The sequence below is a fragment of the Peromyscus eremicus genome, chromosome X, assembly GCF_949786415.1.
Source record: "Peromyscus eremicus chromosome X, PerEre_H2_v1, whole genome shotgun sequence".
NCBI classification, from domain to species: Eukaryota; Metazoa; Chordata; class Mammalia; order Rodentia; family Cricetidae; genus Peromyscus; species Peromyscus eremicus.
Genome location: NC_081439.1, coordinates 31,462,548 through 31,486,258, shown reverse-complemented (window position 1 = coordinate 31,486,258; position 23,711 = coordinate 31,462,548). Strand labels below are relative to the sequence as shown.

Sequence of the window (23,711 nt, the reverse complement as noted above, 5' to 3'; positions counted from 1 at the left end):
CTGCTTGCAGAAGCCCTGCCTCCCATCACACCTCTATTCCCTGGGGACTCTGCCTCTTGGTTCTGAACAATTCCCCTAGCAATTTCCAACATACCCTCTCAGCCTTTCCTCCTGGCCAATCTTCATCCCTTTCTGCCACCCACCAACCCATCAAAGCACTCTACCAGGGACCCCACAGCCAGCATACTTGCCTAGGATCCCAAGTAGACACAGCAACCAAAGAACAGATCACCCACCCTACAAAGACAAGACTAGATATCAAAAGCAAAAAATATCTCAAATGTCATAACTCCTGATGCCTAGACACTAGTGAGAAAAACACAAACATGAACAGCCAAGACAATGTGCCTCCACCAAAAGTCAGTAACTATTACAGCTGGCCATGAGAAGTGTAATATAGCTAAAGTACGAGACCGGGATTTTAAAATACTGATTATGAATATGTTTAAGGACCTTAAAGAAGATATGAACAAATCCCTTAATGAAGTCTGTGAAAATATAAACAAACAGTTGAATGAAATAATAAAAAAAATAATTCAAGACAGAATTCAACAAAGAATCTCAGCACTCGAGAGGCAGAGGCAGGTGGATCTCTGAGGTCAAGGCCAGCCTGGTCTACTGAGTGAGTTCCAGGACAGACAGAGCTATGCAAAGAAACCCTCAAAAAAACTAAAAAAGCAAAAAAAAAAGAAAAGAAAAGAAAAAGAAATAGGATCACTAAAGAAAGCCTAAACTGAAAAAAAAAAGAAAAAGAAATGAAAATTTAAGAAGTCAAAGACCTCAGAGGTACGCCTCACCATCATACTATAAGACATAAAAGAGAGAATCTCAGATACCAAGAATCTCAGGCATAAAACATCCCGAAAATCTGGAACACTAAGACCAAATCTATGAATAATAGAAAAAAGGAAGATGAAACCCAGGTCGAAGGCACAGAAAATACTTTTAACATACAAGAAATTTTCCTAACATGAAGGAGGTGCCTATCAAGGTACAAGAAGCACACAAAACACCAAATAAACTGGCCCAGAAAAGAAATTCTCCACAGCACATAATAATCAAAACACTAAATGTACAGAACAAAGAACATTAAACGCTGAAAGGGTAAATGGCCAATTAGCATATAAAGGCAGACCTATAAGAATTACACCTGACTTCTCAATGGAGACTCTAAAAGCCAGAAGGGTCTAGACAGATATCATGCAGACTCTAAGAGACCACAGACACCAGCCCAGACTACTATGCCCAGCTAAACTTTCAATCACCATAGATGAAGAAATCAACATATTCCATGATAAAGTCAAATTCAAGTAGTATCTATCAACTAATCTGTCTCAACAGAAGGCATTAGAAAGAAAACTCAAGTCTGAAGAGATAAACCACCACCCAGAAGATACAAAGAATAAATAACTGCAGACCAGCAAATAAGAAGAGGAAGAAAAAATAAAACCTAGATAACAAAATAACAAGAATCAATAAACTAAACACTGCTCATTGATAACTCTCAGTATTAATGGCCTCAAATCTCCAAAAAAAAGACACAGAATAACAAATGAATTAGAACACAGAATGCATAATTCTGCTGCATCCAAATCACATACCTCACCATCCTCAAAACAACTAAACTGAGAAATGCTGGAGTTAAATAATGTCATAAGTCAAATGGACCTAGCAGATATAGAATATGTCACCCAAACACAAAAGAATATATTTCTTCTCAGCACCACATTGAACTTTTTCCAAAATTGGCCACATACTTGGACACAAATCAAATCTCAACAGACATAAGAAAATTAAAATAACATCTGCATCCTATCTGACCACCACGGATTAAAGCTAGATATCAACAACAACAGAAACAACAGAAAGCTTACAAACTTATGAAAACTGAACAACTTTCTACTGAATGAAAACTAGGTCAACACAGAAATTTAAAAATAAATTAAAGACTTTATAGAATTGAATGAAAATGAATATACAACATACCCAAACTCATGGGACACAATGAAGGCAGTTATAAGAGGCACATTCATAGCATTAACTGCTTACTACGAAATTTGGAGAGATCTTACATTAATAACTTAACAGCATACCTGAAAGCTCTAGAACAGTGGTTCTCGACCTGTGGGTTGCAACCCCTTTGGAGTCACATATCAGATATTCTGCATATCAGATATTTACATTATGATTAATAACAGTAGCAAAATTACAGTTATGAAGTAGCAACAAAAATAATTTTATAAGGGTCACAGCATTGGGAAGGTTCAGAACCACTGCTCTAGAACAAGAAAAAATAGCATCCAAAAGGAATAGACAGCAAGAAATAAATTCAGACCCAAAAATCAATAAAATCGAAACAACAACAAACAATACAGAGGATCAGAGAACTAAGAGTTGATTCTTTGAGAAAATCAGTAAGATTGACAAACCCTTAACCAAATTAACAAAAAAAGGGAAGATCCAAATTAATAAAATTATATACAGAAAGGGGAAAACTACAACAAACAACAAAGACATCCAGACTTGATGTCTTAGCTAGAGCAATGAGACAACTAGCTCTAGCTAAGACTACAAGTAGTATACTGAATAGGTATGGAGAACCTGGAAATCCTTGTCTTGTTCCTGATTTTAGTGAAAATGCCTTGAGTTTCTCACTGTTTAGGTTGATATTGTCTGTGTGCTTGCTGTAAATCTCCTTCATTATGTTGAGGTATGTCCCTTGTATCCATAGTCTCTCCAGGACTTTTATCATAGAGATTTTTTGGATTGACAAAGGCCTTTTCTGTATCCTATGAGATGATTACCTAGTTTTTGTCTTTCAGTCTCTTTACATGGTGGATTATGTTTATCAATTTATGTATGTTGAACCATGCCTGCATCTCAGAGATGTAACCTACTCAATCATCGGTACTGGATAATATTTTTGATATATTCTTGTATTTGGTTTGCAAGTATTTTACTGACAATTTTTGTATCCATGTTCATAAGGGATATTGGTCTGTAATTTTCTTCTGAGGGGTGGTCTTTGTGTGGCTTAGATATCTGAGTAATCATGAAAAGAATTAGAAAATGTTCCTTCAATTTCTATTTTGTAGAATAATTTTAGAAGTATTAATGTTAACTCTTTTTTGAAGGTCTGATAGAATGCCACACTGAATCTTTCTGGCTTTAGATTTTTTTTCTTGGGGGAGTGGGGAGAGTTTGGGAGACTTTTAATTACTGCTTCAATTTCACTAGGGATTATGGGTCTATTTAAATAGATTATTTTATCTTGATTAACTTTGGTGGGTTGCAGATATCAAAAAACATATCAATTTCTTTCAGATATTCTGGCTTGGTAGAGCACAGATTTTTTTCTTATAGAAAGGTTTTATTTTATATGGAGTAAGTAACAAATAATGATTTTTATTATATTTTTTGTTATTTAAAACAATTTTTAAATTTAAATATATTTGAGTCATATTCTTCCCCTCCCCCAAGTCCTTCCAGATCCTCTTCTCATCCCTACCCACGCAACTTTACGTCTTCTCAAAACACAAACAAAAGCCCAATATAACAACAAAACTCCCCCAAACCAAGAAAACAAAATAAAATACCACCACACCAAAAAAATTAAAAAATTAAAAAACACCAAACTATAACCACACAAAAGTACGTACAAAAAAAATTGTGGTGTCCATTATATGTTGGTCAACTACTCCTGAACATGAAGCCTGCCCTAGAGTGTTTGATATACCCAGTGTTAATCCATTGGAGAAAACTGGTTTTCCCTCTCCCAGAAGATACAAATGACAGTTCAGCTGTTAACCTTTACCCTAATGGCTAGGTTTTCATTCATTCATTCATTCATTTTTCAATATAACAAAATAAAATATAATAAGAAAACAAAAGCTATCACTTTGGAGTTTGACACGACAAACCAACAGAAGGAAAAGAACTCAAGACAAGAGATAAGAATCAGAGACCCACTTATTCACACATGTAGGATCTCATATAAGCTCAGAGGAACTGATGTCCATCTGTGCATGCTGTTTCAGGCTCTGTGAGCTCATATGAGCTTTGCTAATGCTGATTTGGAGGGTCTTAAATATATATGTGTCCTTATAAGTCTCTGGATTTCCTCATTGTCTGTTGTAATGTCCTCCTTTTCATCTCTAATTTTATTAATTTGAATCTTCTCTCTGTGTCTTTTTTTTTTTTTTTTTTTGGTTTTTCGAGGCAGGGTTTCTCTGTGTAGCTTTGCACCTTTCCTGGAACTCACTTGGTAGCCCAGGTTAGCCTCGAACTCACAGAGATCCACCTGGCTCTGCCTCCCGAGTGCTGGGATTAAAGGCGTGCGCCACCACCACCCGGCATCTCTGTGTCTTTTAATTTCACTAAAAGTTTCCTTTTTTATTTCATGGTGCATTGTATATGTTTCTTGTGGGATTTTTTCTTGTTTGTGTTTTGTTAATTTGTTAAAGACCGAGAAAGAAAGGTCACAAAATTGGATGGGTGAGGTGGTAGGGTGGATCAGGGAGGAACTAGGGAAGGAAAATCATAACCAGAATACATTGTATGAAATTTTTTTCAATTTAAAAAAAAAACTGCAAAACAAAGAAAAGTTATAAAAGTAAAAAGCCAGCATTGACAATGGTTATTCTCCATTAGGTTGACTACCATTTTAAGCAAGGACTGGTCACGTCAAGTCTGAAGACCCAAGGCCTAAAGCTTGGCACACAAAGCTAGTGCTTAGCAAATACTGTCTGAGTTGAATTTCTGATAAGAAAAGACAGAATTTTACATCAAATACACAAGAAGTGTGAAAAGCTAAACTAACTACTTTTATTATTTCTTTTTATCATGAGCAATTTCCTGGCCATGCTAGCACTATAATCAATCTCTGGTTTTGTTCACATTCCAGTCTGCATCATCTAAGACTTCACTCACCTGTTTCTGTGGATACTAGTTTAATTTTACCAATTATCTCAGATTAATCACCCGTTTTCAATGTTCTGCTTTTCAGTACTGGGAGGAAAATGCTTCATGTTCTTTTTAACTTGGCAGTCCAGAGAACATCAACCCTGTTCCCTTGATTTACTCCTCCTCCTCAAATGGCATTTATTGAGCATTGTAGAACTAAGAAGAAATTTTCAAAGGATGACGACATTCCTGAGGACATCACAATACCCTTGGGAATCAGAAGTTAACAACAGCCACAGACAGTTAAGGTCAGTCACTTCAAGTTTGCAACATTTAGGAACTGCCCAATAAATAGTCCTAAAATTTCCATGTGTGCATGCAAAGGTTCAGGTACATGAGTAAAAATGTACCAAGGACCTTGGTACTGATCCAACACCATGGAGAGCTTTCCAGGGCACCTCCTTTCTATTCTTTCTCCAGCTCCTATGAGATGTCTGAGATGTCTCTGTGCTCCGTGTCCTCACTCTGAAAGGAATCCTTGGGCTGTTAAGAGACCAGTGAATGCTAGAGCTATTTGCTTAATTTGCTTAATTTGCTCTTGAAAACTTTCACATCAACTTCACTAGGATAAATTCTGAAATTTCATTTAGATTATGCCAACACTTCTCCAAGGGAATACCTTCTTAATTCTAGTGAGAGAAAGAACATGAAAATTCAAAACTTTGCAACACCAAAATCTGTAGTGGAAGTTTCCACACCTAAATAATGAAGAGAATGTTCTCTAGACTATAATTATATATATAAATAACATGGCCTGATTTCTCTTTGGGTGATACTTAAAGGACTTCAAACCAAGCCTGCTTTCTAGACTCCTTGGCTTATTTACTGTACTGATTTATTTTTTTTTTCATCTTTCTAATTCACCACAGCAAACAGCATGGGTATTAAAGCTTTATACAGTTAAACACAGAGACTCTAAATAAGCTCCTAAAATTCAATATTATTCCCTTTAAAAAATAAAACTCAAGTTAACCAAGTCATGGTCCATGGATCCTCCAGCCCTCATATTTTTACACAAATGGCATGACACTCGGCTTTAGAGTTCCTTAGCCCTGCAGCCAGTCAAGCATGGGATTAACTGAGTCTGCTTGACATACCGAAAAGACAATAAGAACCAATATTTCTCATTCTTCTAGAAAACTCCTAGGTAGTTTTCTAGAAGAATATAGGGAGAGAAACTGTCAGGATGATTTCCTACGTTCATTTTTTATGACCATCTTAAAAGTAATAATTGTTCGTTAGCCTCAGCTTACGTGAAAGGGGCAAGGATGATTTTAGGAGGATTAAAAACTTCTAACTCATTAATCTAAGTCATAGGTTACCAAATAACACAAAATACCCCTTTTAACACAAAGGACCTCTTTGTCCAGAAAAAAATCAATTTTATAAAACTGCCAGATACTACAAAACTCTGATGGAAAGTAATTATTTTATTATGTTCACTTATAAGTGAATTAATTTATAAGGATTACACTTATCAAGGTTATGGTTAAAATAATTTAAATTTTAGCATTGCTCTTAATAGCACAGTATTACAATGGATCTGCCAATATAATATTTAAACTCAGGAAAATAACTCCCCTATTTCAATAATTCAACGTAAAGCCTGCTCTGAAATTGAAGCCATTAAAATCCACCTTCAGTTTCACCTACAATAAAAATTCTAGTTACCTTTTTTCCCTGCCTATTTCAACCTTCTTAGGCAAAGGCTACGCATGGTTACATACGCCTTGCAGTGGTCCTTCCTGAGTAGTCCTGAGATAGTCAAGGACCCAATAATGGTACTGTTGATTAGTAAGCATCTGTGATGTGTCCAGTATATTGTTCTTAAGCAGAGTTAACCTACCAATCATCCCTAAGAGATGTATCATTTATCCTACTCTGAAGGTTGAAAAAGTAAAAATAAAAGACTCTTAAGAAGTTATCCAAGGAGATTCAGCTACTGAAAATTAGAATTTGGACCTGGACCCAATTCTGGAACTCTTGTTCAATTGACCATCAGATACTTAGCAAAATTCCACAAGTTGCTTTCCTTGTGAAGTAACTATGCCTTCCAATGCTAGACCAGAAACACCAGTGCCTTTGTAGAATTTCCCAACAGATCCTTCAACCATACCAAGTTATATACAGTCTTGCTTTTACAATGGAGAGACGACTTTGTACTCAGCCTCTCTTTTGCTCTGCAATTCTATTTTGTGACCAGGAATATAGATAGGTTCCTGGGGCACCCAGTCAGAGATGAAAGAATTGGAGAACTTAGAGAAGAACCAAGTTAGCATGTGTTCAAGGCTTCTTTCTCTTCATATCATTTTCTAATCCAAGCCATCGATATCCAAACTTGAGTGGGCATCACTATTAGGAGAGATTAAAGCACAGATAGCTGGGTCCTTTTGGAGTATCTGATTTAGTAGGTCTTGGGTGGAGATTGTGATTTTACACTTATTTTTTATTGTTGTTTTTTGTTTTTGGTTGGTTGGTTGGTTGGTTGGTTGTTTTGTTGTTGTTGTTTTGTTTGGTTTGGTTTGGTTGGTTGGTTGGTTGGTTTTTTGGTTTTTCAAGACAAGGTTTCTCTGTGTAACAGTCCTGGCTGTTCTGGTACTTGCTCTGTAGAGCAAGCTGGCCTCAAACTCAGAGATCTGCCTGCCACTGCCTCCTAAGTGCTGGGATTAAAGTCATGTGCCACCACCTCCTGGCCGTTTTACACTTCTAATGAACTCCAAGTATTGCTGATGTTGCAGGTCCAGAGAACACACTTTGAAAACCACTACTTTAAACCAACATCACTTATCAGTCAGTAATTGCTGGTATCTAGAATCCTATCCCACTCAAGATCAAGTAAGGTGGTCTTAGTTTTCCTTTGTTCAGTCTACAACTCTATTTCTTTATTGTTTTTGTTTGCTGTATGTGTGTACATGTATATACATGCTCATGTGTGTGCAAATGGACATGTTTGTATATGCAAGAGAAGGTCAGGGCATAATCTCCACTATCACTCCTTTGACATCATCCATCTTTTTGGTGTGTATGTATCTATGTGTGTGAATGTGTCTATGCGTGTAAATGGCATGATGCATATGTGGAGGTGAGATGGCAACCTTGAGTGTTGATCTTTGCCTTCCACTTTGCTGTTCTCCAATGTTTATTCCAGTCCACCTGGCCCATGGACTTCTAAAGATTCTCCTGTCTCTACCTTCCATCTTACCAAGATCACAGACATGCCCTACTGCATCTGCTCAGCCTTTCCATGGTGTCTTGCCATTACAAAGCACCATGGCCAAAGCAACTTATAGAAGAGTTTATTAGGGCTTACAGTTTCAGAGGTTGAGTCCATGATCATCACACCAGGGAGCTTGGCAGCAGGCAGGCTAAAAGTTTAGATCTTAAGACACAACCATGGGGAAGTGAGAGAGTTAACTGGAAAGATATGGGCTTTTGAAACGTCAAAGCCCAACCTAGTGACACACCTCTAAAAAAAAAAAAAGCACCTCTGAATCCTTCCAAACAGTTCTACCAACTGAGGACCAAGTGTTCAATTATATGAGCCCATGAGGGCCATTCTCATTCAACCCACCATATACAGGCTCTGGGGATCTGAACTCAGGTCCTTACATTTGCATGGCAAGTACTCTCCCAAGACCACCCATCCCTTTTTTTTTTTTGAGACAGCATCTCTCACTGGCCTACAATGTGCCAAGTAAATTAGGCTGGCTAGCCAACAAGCCCATGAATCTGCTTGTCTGACTTCCTAGTAATAGGATTGCAAGCATTACTCCAGGAAAGCTCACTTTTTTAGATGGATTCTGGGGACAGAATTCAAGGCAAGAATGTTACCAACTGAGTTGCCAACCCCCCTTTTTTCTCTTCTGCTTTTGTTGTCTGCAGGTGTGTGAGGGAGTATCATTTGTTTGTTTTTGAGGCAGGACCTCTAGTTTCAAATTCCCTACGTAACCAAGAAGGACGCTGAACTTCTGATCCTTCTGCCTCCTGTCTCCACCTCCTGGTCACATAGGATTATATGTGTGCACTATCATACGAGATCTTAAACAGTGCTGAGGATCAAGCTCAGGTCTTTGTGCATACCAGGCAAGTATTCTACCAACTGAGCTACACCCCAAGCCCTACACTAAATGGTTTGTTTCATCTCAGGAAGTGTCTGCTTATATTTTGGTTTTAGTTCCTAAGATTTGCCAGTCCCAGATTTAGAAACATCCTTTCTAAAAAGTAAAGTGCACTAGGGGTTCAAGGTGAGGGTTGATTTACTGGTTTGGGTGGGAGTGATCTATGCTGTACCAGGAAGATTTCCAAATTAGAAAAAAATGACATAGGATATCTGTTTTCAATTCTAGCTTGTATAACACCCTATAGAGGAAAAGAGGAGAATAAATAAATATGGTATCTCCCAAATCCTAAGAAGTCTGAGCTCCAGACTTCGTGATTTCTCTCTCATCTATGAAAGCAGCATCAAAACACTGTAAACATAGGTTTAAAAAACCACATCTCAACTAACCCCTGCTTTGACTTCCATCTAACATAAGGAGGTGAGAGGTGGACAGGTTCTATTTCTGGCTTTTCAAACCATAATGTGTGGTCTAGTGAGACTAACTCCTGAAAATTGGGTTGCTGACAGTGGAGGATTAGAGGTTATGCTCCCTTGTTTCTCTGTCCAGTCTCTTCTCCCCGCAAAGAGAAGCAACAGGCCTGTTAGCATCACCAGAGAACTCCAAAGGTAAAAGGACTGAAAGCATGTGTGCTAACTACTGTGCCCACCAGATGCTATGATGGCTCCCCGTCAGATGTTGCCCCTGACTGAGGGCACTTGGGAACATCCTGTGGTCGGAGAGACCAGAGGCAATGAAGGTAAGGCAATGACCCTTCCTGCTACTTAAGGAAAACGGAGAAAAAGATAATCAATACGCTTCAGAGTTTCCTGCAACTAAGTCTGCCTTCATTTGGATGGGCACGATGGGGTCTGATGAACTGATGTCCAATACATCAGCCTCCACCTCCAAGCTATTCTCCACAGGCAGCCAGTATGCTTCGGCAGAACACATCACTCATCAGGTCCCTCGACATGACATTTACAAATGGCTTCCCATTGCCTTAGGATAAAGTCTAAGATCTTTACACAGCCTACAAGGCCAGCATGCTCTGGCCCCTGCACTCTTCTTCTGTTTTGTCTTTTGGCCCTCTTCCCTTCCAAGTCAGAGCTCTAAGCACACTGAGCTTCTTGCATTTCCTCAAAGGCACCAGCTGGACAGAGCCTCCACTCCTGCAGTTCTTTCCGCCTGGGTTAAAATCGGAGACATTTGAAATGGTAGACCCATAATCTGTGGGGGACAAATTATATGGCTGGATTGGTTTGGGCAAGTCACATAATTTCCTTGACCTTCACTTCATCGGATGTAGGGCAAAGACAAAAATAAGCGATGATGGCTGCCGACATCCCAGAATTAGACTAAAGACTGATGGCAAAATGATTCTCTAAAGGAACAAACAGTATAAAAATGCTGGGGCTGTAGGGAAATGAATTATTATGAATTTAGAATGGACCAGCAGGTAGTAGAAGCAGTTCAATTTGGAACTTAATCTAAACAGCCCCTATAGGAAGTCTCTGCAGTTAGTAATATACACAAAATTGCAGCTATGTTTCTCTGCCAAAAATGTCTGTTCCTGTACCTATCATAACTATTCATTAAAGAAAACTCTCATTTATTCTTAAAATCATATTTGTTATTTTTATTTCTGTGTATGCGCGTGAAGCTATGTGAGTTTATATGCACCATGTGCCTGCAGGCAGCCAGAGGGAGTCAGATCCCCTGGAACTGGAGTTACAGAAGGTCGTGAGCTGCCTGATACGGATGCTGGGAACTGAACTCGGGTCCTCTGCAAAAGCAATATATACTCTTAACTGTGGACTCATTTCTCAGGCCCATTTCATCTCATTTTATTTTTAAAAGATCTATGGATCTTTTGAAAGTGCCTCCCACTATGTAGACATCAACACCAATGAGGCTTTCCAAACTTATTTGTGACAAGTTATTCTCCAACTAACATACAATTAATTTTCCTCTTATGAGAAGTGTCTTTTTACAATGTCCTACTACATATCAAAGTAAACAGTCCATCATTACTAATTCATTAAGCATCCACATAGATGCTATTAATCATGATGAACTAATGTAATATTAATGGATAGGTTGTAAATCTGCAATTGCATGTGGATTTCCTAATAAATTCAAGTTTTCCATGTTTTTGAGAAGGAAAGCAAAAGAAAATGAAATTAAAGAAAAATTAAAAAAAAAATCTTTCAGAAAGAAATTAAGGGAAGGAAATTTCTCTCCTTGTAGCAGAAGAGAAAGTTTCTTGTTTTCTTTTTTATCCTCCAAAAAATCTTTGTATTTACACAGTACAATGATATTTGAAACATGCAGGTTTTCATTTAAATGATATAAAGGAAGAAAAGATTCAAACACCCACACACCCTGGAGAGATCCTGAATTTTTCCATGACAGGCTGTTTCATTTGATGTACTAAAGCCCAGCTAGCTACTCAATACCCATACCTAGCAGAGTGGGCAGCATCCGCGACTTGCCAGCACTGTTCACTCTCAGGCTCCTTCTCAGATCGATTGAATCAGGTACCGTGCCGGGCTGTGTAGATCTGTAATCCCAGCTAATTGTGAGTTCAAGGACAGAATGGACTACAGATCCAGTTCAAGTTCAGCTAGACAACTTAGTGAAACTCTACCTCAAAACAAAAAAAAAGGGGGGGAGGGAAGGGGCTGAGGCTGCAACTACTTAGTAGAACAGTGCTTGCCTAGCATGCATGAATTGCTGGGTTCAATTCCCACTACTGCAAAAATAAAAAGTGTGTAACTCATATATCACATTTCATCAATTCCAAAATGAACACTTTTTCCCATAGTATCATCTCTGAAACTGGACTTTGTTTTCAAATAAGCTACCATAGCTTATTTGAAACATAGCTACCATTGCCTGACTAGGCACTATCGTGATGACAGTTACTATTCAAGTCAGTACTTGAAATGAGCTGGGTGCAGAGACGAGAAGCTGTCATTTAGTAGGTCCTCAGGAAGATTTTAGAACAACTTGACAATGAAATGAAAGCTGACTGCATATACTAGAAGGCCAAGTTGGTGGAAAATTCCTGAGATAACTGACGGGGGATGATTTTTAAAGAAATGTTGAATCACCACTGCTCTTCATGAGCAAGATGGTATTTTGTAGCAAAACAAAGATGATGATTCAAAATCTAAAAGACATTGTAAACAAGTTTTAGCAATGCCTGAATCAATGTGGGTTTTTTTGTTTTGTTTTGTTTTTTGGGGGGTGTTTTGTTTTGTTTTTGCAGTCTCCTTTTTAATGGATATAAAAGAAGAATGTGTGATAAAAATTAACATCTAGGTAACTCTAAAAGAATGTCCATGAACACAAAATAGAAATCCTAAGGGGTAAGAACACATTGAATTATAGTCTTTACCTTGGCACATAATAAATACTGGTACATGTTACAGTTGCCAATACTTTTGATTCAGTGAAATATGGTGTTAATTTTGTGATGACTATGGAAGACCACAGTGTTTGTGCATTCACTGGCTTAATTTTAAGTCAAATAAATAGAATGTAACAATATAGCACATTGCTAAAATGTTACCACTTCAGAAGAACCAGTATTTCAATTCTAGGAGATAACAAATACATCAAGAATTCAAAAGTTATGTTTGGATTTAAATAAAGATACCAATATAAAAAAATAAAAAAGTATTCCATATGACTCCAAAGGCATTTTAAGGACAATTGAACCTCCTCCTTCTCATGAGATGAGAGGCTTTAATTCCTGAATATCGGGTTTCACATCCAGGTCTGTGGGACAGAAATACAAACTTGGCCAAGTGAGGATCTGGGCGTAAGGCTGCTGGCAAGAGCAGCTTTATGAAAATTCTGAGACACAGTGAGCTGTGCAGCCTTCAGACCTCAGCAGGAACCACAATTGCCTCTTTTCCTCACCCAGAACCTCCCACTCATTCCCCGTGAGATATGTTTCATTCTGGCAATGGCTTGGCTTGCAGCTTTCAACGCCCCCTTCTCACCCGCCAACTTCTTCTCCACAGCTCAGAGGTTCCAGAATGAAAGCAACACCTTTGACCTCAATTAGCAGAGCAGAATTTTACATCTTAATATACTTTCACTGGTGTGTATCCAATGCAAAGTGCAGCTTAGAGTGGGGATGGGGTGGGTAATGCCTTTTCTTAAATTATTCCAAGGACTTGGGCAAAATGTAGGGAAATGTAAATTGAGAGACATTAGTAAATGTGCAGGACTGTTTCTCGGCATTCTTCAATGTCAACTAGCAAAGCATACCAATAGACTAGTCACTTTGGGTTGTTCTCATATCACAAAACTCACAGAACCATCTCCAACATAGTTTCAATGGTTTAACAAATGGAAATAAGGGTATTATTAAATGATACCTTCTCTATGAAGTTCCTGGCCCTGGTAGGCCTTTCTCTGTGCAGTGTATTGATTGTCACATTAGAAAGATGCTTGACCTATCTCCACCTTCAGTCACAGATGAAAATTTCTCATACTCCAGCTATTCAGAGAGTCCACAAACACAAGCAGGAAATTTGCAACTTGCTTCCACCATGCACTTTTGAGCAGACAACCATCATTTTACTAGTTCTCATGCCTCCCTCTTAACCTTGACCATGAGGAAGACTGTAGAAATAACGGATTCCCCTTCTAATCTAAAGCAAAGGAAATCTGAGTTCTCTGCTTCTGCCATAAAGTCTAGATGCACTCGGAAATTCTCACCAACACTCCCACATTTTCATTCCATTATGACCCCAGTTTCTGGCAATGAACAGCAGGAACACATGGCTGCTTAGAGGACTTTCAGGAATTGTAACCATCCAAGATCATGTGAGCATGCCTTCCAGCTATTACCACCAAGCCAGCCAGGGGTTTTCTACACCTGCCAAATAGTCTTCCTGTTTCAGGAAGTGGTATTTCAAAAATATGCAAACTCTTCAGTGCAACTGTAAAGAATAATTCAATGGTATACACTAACTGTGGAAAACAGGAGCTGGGTGTGGGCAGGTGAAGAGGTGGCATTGTGGCTATGCACAGCTTTCTTTCTCAGGACACACATATCCTGTGTCATAAGCCATGCCAAAGAACGTGTATTTAGTTGAAAGAACCTAAATTTAGTCAATGATCTCCTAGAGTAAAATGTTTCCTTCCTCCTCCGATATTCAAGTTCACAGGAAACTTTTCATAATGTGTTAGAATACTTACACAACCAAAATGCCCCCTTGTCTGCCCTCCCATTCTTTTTTTTCCATCTGAGGCTGTTGTTCCACTCCTCAGAAACCTCAGAATTCTGTTTCAAGTCAAAAATCTAAAAAAAGAAAGAAAGAGAGAGAGAGAGAGAGAGAGAGAGAGAGAGAGAGAGAGAGAGAATGAAAGAAGAAAGAAAGAAAGAAAGAAAGAAAGAAAGAAAGAAAGAAAGAAAGAAAGAAAGAAAGAAAGATTTCAACAGTTTCATTCTCTCATCTCACTCCTGCCACCTCTTCCCTACCTATCTTTTCCTCCCAACAATGTCATAAGTCTTATCTTTGGAATCTGGCTACAAGCACCTCCAGATGTTTAATCCCCTCACCCATGACATCAAGCTCAGCCAATGGTCCCCATCTTCAAAATGGACAAGCTAGTTCTCCCTTATATAATGTACTGTTTTACTTATGAATGTACATCCTACTTAGTGTACTGCTTTCTCTGTCATTAGTACAATTCATAAATATTTTGAACCACATCATGACAAAAGCTTTACCATCTAAAGCTGGGAGTATACCTTTAATTCCTGGATTCAACACGTGGCAGCATTTAGTAAGTTCAACTGAAAATATAATTCTTCCTTGGCCTGAGCAACTCATCAGTTCAAGAGTTGCTATTGGCACAAACCTCTGAACACAAATGTCCAGTTTCATCAAACATCCTCAGAAACACACATTAACTGCCTGTAATGTGCTCATTATCAAGAGAGTCTAGACAGTGGCCTACTGAAAGCTTTGTAAACACAGGTTCACAGAAGAAACTAGGTATTCCAAAACAAAGTTAAGAAAACCCTTTAGGCTTTATAATGTGAATCACAGCATACAGCTAGCAGCAACTTCATTAACTCATTAAATGACAAGACCTAACCCATGTTCTAACAATTGATATGACTTGAAATGGTGATATAAGCAGATACCATCATCTATCTACATGCAATATCTGGAATAACTTAAGAAAATAACCACAAATGAAAGTCACAAACTCTGCCATGTTCTAGCAGAGTTGAGTGTAAGTATATATTCACTTTTTCTCATTCAAGTCCTTGAATTATGTCAGTGGTCTTCTTGGAGGCCTGTGGAACTGAGTTAAGGATCCCTTAGGGATGAAGGCAAAAAAAAGAGAAGAGAAAATTAATGGGAAAAATTAAACACCATCCAGAGAGGATCTAGAACATGTAAGGCAAGTATACTACCAATAACGTACATGACCATGCCAACATGGGACCTTTAAAAAAAGGTGATTAGGCCACAAGGGCTCTACTGTCCTAAGTCAATTAATGGTGTCATTTGGAGACCGGGTTAGCATGGGATTATCACTCCTCTTCCCCTCTGATTTATGTGCTTGCTTGTCCACTCCCCATGTCATGACACAGTATGAAGGCTATCACCAGAGGCCAATAGCAGGCTCCATCAGCCTGGAGAACCAGGTGCTAAGTAAACTTTCACTGTATACACATTACCATATCCATGGTACACTCTTCTAGCATCACAAAACAGACTAAGACATACTGGAATCTGGCATGTATACTCTCAGGCTTGCCTCTCTCGGGATCAGTTCCCTCATACTGAGAATTTAAAAAAATTGTAGATCGTAGTATTCCCTTTCAATAGTGTTAAAATTTGAGAATCATGAAAGCTACTTTTATGTTTTCAGTGTTCACTATGTGTTAAAGGTTTTTAAAAATTGTTCTTTTAATACTTATGGAACTAATAATAATCATAGACTCCATTTACTTAATCCTATGCAAAAGAATTTCCATGCATCTTATTGAATTCACTAACAGGATCATCAGATATGTAATTAAGGTTCAGGGAGAAGCAGCTTTCCTGAAGGTCATGTGGTTTACAAGTGGCAGTCTCAGTTCCTTTCAGAGCCCAGAGCTGAGTCTCACACTACCAGTTCTTAATTTACTCACCAGTAGCTTGCATAAGATTATACTACAAAAGAATCTTGGAAGGAACCAGGTCTGTCTAACAGTCCATGTCCCTCCCTGTCATGCCTGCCCAAGGCCAAGAAATTAAATGGAAAGTGATAGACAATTTCTCTTCTTCTCCTATCATAAACAAACTCCAATTTGCTGGACTCTTCTGGGGCTGTGTGCAAGGCCCCACGAACAGAAAGAAGAGAAGTAAAAGAAAAATTCCACTTGTCCTCACTCAGCCATCCATGACCACCAATGCATCCAGCTGCACACAAAAGGAACATTTCTTCTCTCCTTTCAACAAATGCTTACTGAACACCTCTCTATTCTGTTATATACTATGTCATGCTTCTTTCTAAGTCTGTTGGGCTATAAGATTATTTTAATGGCAATCAGATATTTTGTTTATTTTTGTGAATGTATTTTAATTATATTATACTTTCCTATTTACAACTCCACAAGAGATGTATTAGCATAGAAGATAAAGAAGTACAGAAATTAATGTGCCCCCTTAAGTTATCCTCATGGAAAGTTTAATCTTCACACAATAAAATATTCAGAATAGAGAGAACAAGGAGTGGTCCCTTAATGACATGGTTCAGTTGTTAAATCAACTCTTACCTGGAGTCTAAAAAAATCACTGCACTTTTTGGTCACATGAGCCAGCATATTTTCTTCTTAAGCCAGTTAGAGTTAGAATTTCTGTTATTTGTAACTGAAAGCAACTCATGCCAATGAATGTTCAGTAGTCTCGAGTACATAAATTAGTCAGTGCAATTCTTCCACACCGAGTCATCTACAATAGCCATACTTTCAGTTCTGAAAGTATGAGTTTATTAAGTATACAGTAAAAAAAAGAAAAGAATAAATAGAAAGTAGAAGATATATAAAAGTACTAAATAGGCAGTAAAATATCATCAAATCAGGCATCTTGAAAACATCCAGCAGTAACAACTGGATTAGCCTAATTGAAAGAACAAACAAAAATAACATCATCAAATCGGCCGGTTACAATATCCAGCAAAAATGACTGGGGAAAGTCTACTGAGACAGTTGTACTAGAGTGCCTGATTGAGAGATTTCCAAACAAAGTAGGGCATTCTCTCCATAAGTGAGTTCTACTTTTCGTTCTATCACAGGCATTTATCAATGTATGTGTATTGCTACAACCAAAGTACTACTCAGTTCAATCTATTTGAAGTCCATGTATTTTCCCAAAATTAAAGATCAAACCTTTCAGAATAAATGTAGTGAATGGAACTTCTTCTCTTGACCATATTCAATGTATTTATATGAACTATTAATGGAAGAAGAGCTATGTTAAAGCTACAGGGGAATAATAGATCACACCCAAACTGAACACTTAGAGCAAGTAAAGAAATGGTTTCCCGCCTTGTTGTTCTCAAGAATAAAATGTTTTAGTATGCTTAGCTGTTTGCTGCTTTTCTTTCTTCCTACTATAGGGCTAAGGGGCCGGCTTGCCCCATGACACCAAGTAAGACAAAGACATACACTGGAGATAAGCACAGGGGCAAACTGCCACCATTAGTAGAACACCAGCTTTTACAACCAATAGCCATTCTATGGCCTCTTTAGGTCATTTCCCTGCTTAGAAAAACAATGTATCCTAGAGATGCATTCACATTTTCTGCAGTCATCAGAAAGAAATTAATTTCTGTATCTCACACAACTCTAAAATTTTTAGAAAAGTTTTCCCCCAACATGCTATACACGAAAACTGCAAATGATGCATGAAGAAGGAAAATAAAACACAAAAATAACTTTTCAAGTAAAATTAACTCATTTCACATTCAAGAGTACTCAATGCAGCACCGTTTGTACATATAAGACAGGGACCACAAACCAGGCAGTTTGTGGTCTAAAACAATTGGAATCTTCTCTGAATATATACCCAATTTATACAGGAGACTCATTTAAAATAATTAGGGCTGAGTTTTCATTAGGAAAACTGCCAAGACTGAGTTCACCCTGGACTATGCAGTGAGGTCCAGTCTAACCTAGGCTACAGAGTAAGACATTGCCTCAAAAAAGAAAGAAAGGAAGGAAAAAAGAAACAAAGAAAGAGAAAAGAAAGTCTGTGGTGGAATAATCCTTCTGTACACTGTGAATATATATTACTCTCATTGATTAATAAAGAACTGACTAGCTGGTAACCAGGCAGGAATTATAGGTGGGACAACCAAACAGAATTCTGGGAGGAAGAAGGTCAGAGGAGTTGCCAGGAGACACAGAGGGAGCAAGACATGCTGGAGGACAGGTAAAGCCACAAGCCATGTGGTAATACATAGATTAATAGAAATGGCTAACTTAACTTGTAAGTGCTAGTTAGTAATAAGTCTGAGGTACAATACATAGATTAATAGAAATGGGTTAATTTAAGTTGTAAGAGCCAGTTAGTAATAAGCCTGAGCTATCAGCCAAGCATTTATAATTTATATTAAGTCTCTGTGGTTATTTGGGAGCAGCTTCTTGGACACAGAAAAACACTACCTACAAAATCCCACACAACAGATGGTTTATTCTTAATACTTCCCCATCCTATCCCCACTTTCACCAGTCTGATGTCATTTCAACAAACTAATGAAGTCAAGGCTCAAGTTGATACATCATTATTCTATGCATATAGTCTAAGGAAAATGATACATTTCACCACCATGTCTTCAACAATCTGAATCTTCTCATTAGGAGGCTTAACTGAAGCTCTCCAGTTTCTATTACCTATAAAAGATTATTTGGCTAGGATCGCTCATGAAAAAGGCAAGATTATAAAGGCCATAGGCACTTACAAATAAATAATTGACCTACACTACAGTCTCGCAATCATTGTTATCTGAACATGCACATGTAGTCTCAATTTCATTTTGTTGCTCTGCTACAGTTGTGTTTGAAAATAATACACTGTTTCTTCACAAGATATTGGCCAAGATAGCTAAAACATAATAAAGATTATCTGGCCTAACCTTGAGTCATCTGTCTTCTGCCTGACACAAGTGATCCAGCTCATTCATCGTCTCATATTTTAGAGGCGCTAGTTAGCTCCATTTCTGTCTGCTCAGGCAGAAACGATACACGGCATTCTGTCTTTACGGTCACATGAGAACATACTGGGAAGGGTTATAGTAAAGAAATTTTAGGCAACCACATCACCACATTCAGTCTTTCCCTCCTCACAAAACAATCTTGCTTCTTGGAGACAGCAAGAAATAAACTTATTTTCTAAGTAGAAATCCAAGACATATATTTCATTTAAGGGAAAAATTCACAAAGCCAAGTTGCTGCCTTCAATAGAGGGCAATTTTTCATCAGCTAGGTCTGTCAGATCCATTTTATTTCACAAATTGGACAGCCGAATCTTTGTGTTCTCTATCAGCCATAAGAAAATGGTATTCTTTTGGCTGGTGATATTGGGCTTTATTTTTGGACATTCTTTTTATCAAAGATGAAGAAAAACACCTTGACAGTAGTCAACATTTTCAAAAGCACATGATATTTATAAAGGATAAGGCCAGCACAAAACTTAAGACATTTGGTAGATATTATTTCATGAACCTTAAACTACCTTTTAAATAAATCAGAGATGCAAAACATAAATATTTGTTGAGGGCTTGCCATGTGCCAAAAGCTGAAGTTGGGTAATTTCTATCAATCATCTTCTTCAGTCCATACTAAATCCTCTATGCTGGTGGGTTTGTACCATTTTAAAGATGAGAAAACTGAGCTAAAAAGAGATTGGTAATTGTCCCAAGGTGACACAGAGGGTAAATGAAAGGAAACCAGGACGCAAATCCTACCCTCTAGACTTAAAAACCTCATACTCTGAATGGCTTACAATGAAGAACCCAAGTCCCGTGATCACTTTATACATTTGCCAATTACAGTACTTGTCACAGGAGGACTTTGAATTGAATTTTCCAGAACTTAGAAATATATAAGAAGCCTGCTACTTGTTTTACAAGGCAAACACAATCTTTGTAACTGAATTAGACAAAACTACCATATAAAAAGCCATAGAAACATATGAATCATAAGCACAGACACAAATACAGGAAAAAGTACTAACTGACTGAATTCTAGCCATGCCTTAAAAATGAAGCATTCATAGGTAAGATTTATTTCAAAATTATGAGTTTAGTTCAGCATGAGGAAATCTAAAGAAGATTAAAGACAGTCTTGTTAAATGGCAAAAAGTCATTTTCCTGGAGCAGGCCCTTTAGTACACTAGGAAACAGTAAATGAAATACTAGTATAACTATCAGAAAAAGAATATACATATACACACATGTCAGGTGATACAAACTAGATCCACTATTACTCAAGGTAGGAATAAGAAAATTTATACCTATTATCACTGATTTTAGTCAACACCTACTGAGGATTCTAAACAAAAGAGAAGCAGGGTGGGAGGGAGGAAACTGTAGAAATCTTTCTCAATTTTATGATTAACTATCTAAAATTCTCAGAGAAACTACCAAAAAAATCTATTGACAATCCTAATCAAATCTAGTATAAATATAACAAAGCTTGCTTTTGTTATCAAGAGTTATAAGTTATAAGGGCTGGAGAGATGGCTCAGCAGTTAATAGCACTGACTGCTCTCCCAGAGGACCCAGGTTCAATTCTCAGCACCCACATGGCAGCTCACAACAACTGTCTGTAACTCCAAGATCCAACACCCTCACATAGACATACATGCAGGCAAAACACTGATGCACATAACATAAAAATAAATAATAAAAAATAAGTTGCTTAAAAAGAAGAATTGTCAGTCTTCATCCATAAATATCAGAGAGTAAATATCACGGGCTATACGGTTTCTCTGACAACTACACAACTTTACCACTGCTGCACAAAGGCAGCCATTGACTATGTGTACCTGGGTAAAGATGGCTGTGTTCCAGTAAAACTATGTTCACAAGAACAGGAAAGTGGGCTGCATAGGGCTCATTAGCCACAGTTTGCTGAGATTCTACTTTACATCACACACACACATACACACACACACACACACACACACACACACACACACACACACATACACACACACACAGACGAGGCAGGGGTATGGGGGGGTAGCAGGTATGAAGATAGCAGGAGAGGGGGAGAGAAGATGGAAAAGAGTTATTTCAAACATCAAGAAAATATAAAAGCCTAGAAATAAACCTTCCAAAGGGTAATTTGAGTATATGAGTCAAAACTTAATTATAAATACTTTCCATCCAACAATTTCATTTCTGGAGATTTATTCCAAGGATAGAGTTAGATAAGAACACAGAGATGTGTACACATGGCTATCTACTACTATGTTATCTATTTATGTTATCCATGTCTTATTTATCAACAAGTTCCAATCACATGCATGATATCAGCTAATTTTTAAAAGATACCAGTATGCCTAAGAAGTTTTGCATATAGACTCATATAAGGAACAACACTTGCAATATATATATGTATATATATATATATATATATATATATATATATAATTGTTTTATTAGCAATTGTGTCTAAAGGTAGACTTATGGAAAACTTTCTACTTTCTTTAATTCAGCTAAATAAAAACACAGGTTTTGGAGGTGAGGAGATGGCTCAGTGATTAAAGCACTTGGCAAGCAAGTATAAGGACAGGAGTTCAAATGCCCAGAATTCACAAAAACACTCAGTGAGTCCAACAGTTCTCCTATAATTCCAGCCATCAGAGGGTGGAAAGAGAGGATCCCCACCGTATCAAACTAGTTAGCCAGGCCAGCCAGACTAGCCATATTGGCAAGCTCTGGCTTCAATGAATAAGGTGGAGAATGATCAAGTTAGACTCACATTGTCAACCTTGGACCTACACACACACACACACACACACACACACACACACACACACACACACACACACACTTGCACCACTACACATGCAAATACATAAGCACACACACTACATATACACATGAGGAGAAAAAAATCAAGATTTTCATTTATTTAAGAGAAATGAGCAGAGTAGCTATGCATTGTTCAACAATTTGCTCTCAATTCTATCAATTCTGAAGCAGCTCATATACCAGTGGTTCTCAACTTGTAGATAGAGACTGCTTGGGCAAATCTCTAGCTCCAAAAATATTTACATTACGATTCATAGCAGTAGCAAAATTACAGTTATGAAGTAGCAACAAAAATAATTTTATGGTTGGACATCACCACAACATGAGTAACTGTATTAAAGGGTCACAGCGTTAGGAAGGTGAGAACCACTGATATAGATGGTGTCCTCCTCAAACAAATCACACCAATGCTGATTATAATTTTTATATTAAGACATTTCTTTTTTTTAAATATTTATTTATTTATCATGTATACAGTGTTCTACCTGCATGTATGCCTTCAGGCAGAAGAGGGCATCAGATCCCACTATAGATGGTTGTGAGCCACCATGTGGTTGCTGGGAATTGAACTCAGGACCTCTTAACTGTGCTCTTAACCTCTGAGCCATCTCTCCAGTCCCTATTAAGACATTTCTAACGTAAAAGGAATATCTATCCAGAATTCTCAATGTTTTCTTATTCAATGGTAGTCCTGCATGCATGAGTATGTGCATATGTGTGTACATTCATCTGTCTTCCAAGAAAGAAAAGAGAAGAGAAATAAGAAACAGCCAATGATGGCAGATGAAGAACCAACATAAATTAATATCTCAGAGAGAGGGGCTGAAGAGATGACTGGTGATTAAGAGCACTTGCTACTCTTTTTTTTTGTTTTGTTTTGTTTTTTTGTTTGTTTGTTTGTTTTGTTTTTCGACACAGGGTTTCTCTGTGTAGCTTTGCGCCTTTCCTGGAACTCACTCTGTAGCCCAGGTGGGCCTTGAACTCACAGAGATCCACCTGCCTCAGCCTCCCAAGTGCTAGGATTAAAGGCGTGCGCCACCACCGCCAGGCTGCACTTGCTACTCTTGCAGAGGACCAGGGGTCGATTCACCGCACCCACAAGGTGGCTCACCAGCATCCTTAATGGGAATTCTAGGAAATCAAATGCCCTCTTCTGACTTCTGCAGACACCAGGAAAGCATGTGGTGCACATACATGCATTCAGGCAAAACACCCATATACATAAAATAAAAGAAAGAAATTTTCAACTATCTTACAGAGAAATAAGTATTAGTCTATGAATTCACTGCTCAAGGTTTATGGTTCCACAGCACAGGAATCTCATCTGTCACGTTAGAGGAAACCCCTGATGTTCTTCAAAACTCTCAGTCATAATTTATCAAGACTGAATTTAAGCTTCTCAGTTTAAAAAAAATGTAAGCTTATGTGATTTACGTCTATTTGTGAAAATATAATTTCCTCGTAATTAAAATAGGTTTCTAATTATTTTGCCAATGGTTTCACATTATATAAAATATACAAAATGGTGAATATTTAATACCCATGCACTTAAAATCTTGGAAAAATAGAGATGGGAAAGAAATA

At 37.8% G+C, this 23,711-nt stretch overlaps 1 protein-coding gene across 2 annotated transcripts in view; it reads right to left on the bottom strand.

Annotated features, from left to right (window-relative positions):
- The window catches only part of Phex (phosphate regulating endopeptidase X-linked), a 195,510-nt gene that overhangs the window by 158,698 nt on the left and 13,101 nt on the right, over positions 1 to 23,711 (bottom strand). The window lies entirely within an intron of this gene.